This window comes from Palaemon carinicauda, chromosome 16 (genome assembly GCF_036898095.1).
Source record: "Palaemon carinicauda isolate YSFRI2023 chromosome 16, ASM3689809v2, whole genome shotgun sequence".
NCBI lineage: Eukaryota > Metazoa > Arthropoda > Malacostraca > Decapoda > Palaemonidae > Palaemon > Palaemon carinicauda.
The window spans coordinates 67,318,340-67,320,457 of record NC_090740.1 but is presented as its reverse complement, the minus strand read 5'-3'; positions in this window follow the sequence as shown (position 1 = coordinate 67,320,457).

Sequence of the window (2,118 nt, the reverse complement as noted above, 5' to 3'; positions counted from 1 at the left end):
GAGACCATTTTTGTTGTAAGATAAGATATACAAGTATATAAATACACCAGAGATAGCCTGCAGAGCTAGTCAAAATTTCTAGTTGTAAGATCAAATTTGTTGTAACATAATATATAAACTCATATAGATACATCTAGGAGAGCCTGCAGGATTGGTCAAAAGTTTGAGTTGGAAAACCAAGTTTATTGTAACACAAGATATGAAAGCATATAGATACATCTGGGACAGCCAGGGCAGTTCGTCAACAGTTTGACCTGGAAAAACAACTTTGTTGTAACATGAGATATAAACAAGTATAGATACATCTGGGTCATCCAGCAAAGCTGGTCTAAATTTCGAGTTGAAAGACCAACTTTGTTGTGATATAAGATATACGCGCATTTAGATATATCTCGTACAGCCTGCATAGCTGTTCAAAGTTTTTAGTTGGAAGAACAACTTTGTTGTAACACAAGATACACATGCATATAAATCCTTCTGAGACATCGTGCATAGCTGGTCAAAATTTCGAGTGCCATTGTCCATCCACACATTACTTTTCATATGATGGCAATGATGTAAGAGAATAACAGCAACATCAGTATCTGATGCCCTCACAACTATGTCACCTGGCTGCTGGTGGGTGATATCAGAATCAGTTGCATGAAGACAGATTCTTGTGTCTGCCTTATGTCCAAGTAAGTTACTGGTGTAACTTCAACAAATCCATTGATTCCCTTGAACTGCACACAGCTTGGGTCTACACCAACATAGAGCTATCTATCATTCAGCTCTGCAAAATGCTGCTTGTGTGCCCAGTCTTTCACAAAACCGCGGATAGATTTTGTTGGAAGGATTGGGATTTTATAGCTTTCTTAAGGTTGCGTGGACGAATTTGTTCTGCTGCACTGATGACATAAATGGTTTCCTCTACCCCACGTTGCTCACGTTCATTATTCTTAATAGAAGGTTCTTCATATGTATCAAAGACATTATCTATTCAATTTGAAGGTTGATTCAGGACTAACTTCAGGAAAGCTTGTGAAAGTCCACCGTATGCTGGGGGTAGATTTGGTGGAACACAGTGAAGGAGGTAGGTACCATAAATTAGAAAGGTCGGCCTTCTTCCCATTAGCAATTGACACCATAGTACCATCAGTCAGACATAGTGAGAGGTACAGGAGTGCGAGAGCACTGCAAGAGGTATTCTAGGTCTACTTTCCTTTTTGCATTGATGATGGCAATCCGTCTAAAGAGGTCCCTAGTGCACCTAAGTTCCATCATATGTGGATTGCTTGCTCGCTTCCTTCTTGTACCTTGGTCACCAAATGTTCTCAAGGAATTTTGGGATATGGGCTTCTCGAATCTTTCACCATTTTCCATACACACTCTAAGACAAAATTATCCTGCTTTTTTCTGCCTTTATTCTAAATGTTAAGAAATGACTCAGAGATTTCCTCAGTAGCTGCTTTACTTATCTGAATATCAACAAGAGAGTCTGAGTTTACAGTGAATGGATTAGCAAAGTCTTGGTCGATAGTCTTTAGTAATTTTCTGAGGTTCTTGTTGTCAAGTCCAATACAGCTTTGCGTTAACTCTGCCAACATGTCACTTACTTCAACTTTACTTTGATGGCTGCTTTTCCGGTCCCATACAGTAGGAGAAACCCACTCTCTACATGACCTCCGCTGTCGTTTTACCTTGTTTGTTCAGAAGTATCTAACGTTTCATATCCCCTATTGTTCATTTACTGATAAATCGTCATTGTTGTATGACTGTTGAAAGAGGAAATTCTTCAGTTAACTCTTGAAAGCCTTAATGTCTTCAATCATTCAAATGTTTCGTGGGAGCTTATTATATAGTCTCGGGGCCGCATATTTAAAGGCTCTAGAGCCTCAAGTAGACATATATCTAGGTTCCAAAAGTTTCAAGCCATCTGTAACTATTTTCGTGTCGAGACGATTTGTTGGCTGCGCAATATGTAGCAATTCTCTTAAGTATTTTGGACGACCAGTTCGATAACTTGGTGGATTATTGTACATATTTTAAATTCAATTCTCGCTTTAATCGGCAGCCAGTGTAAATCAATTAGTATAGGGGTGATCCTTTCTCTAGGTGGGACACCTTTTATCAGTCTCG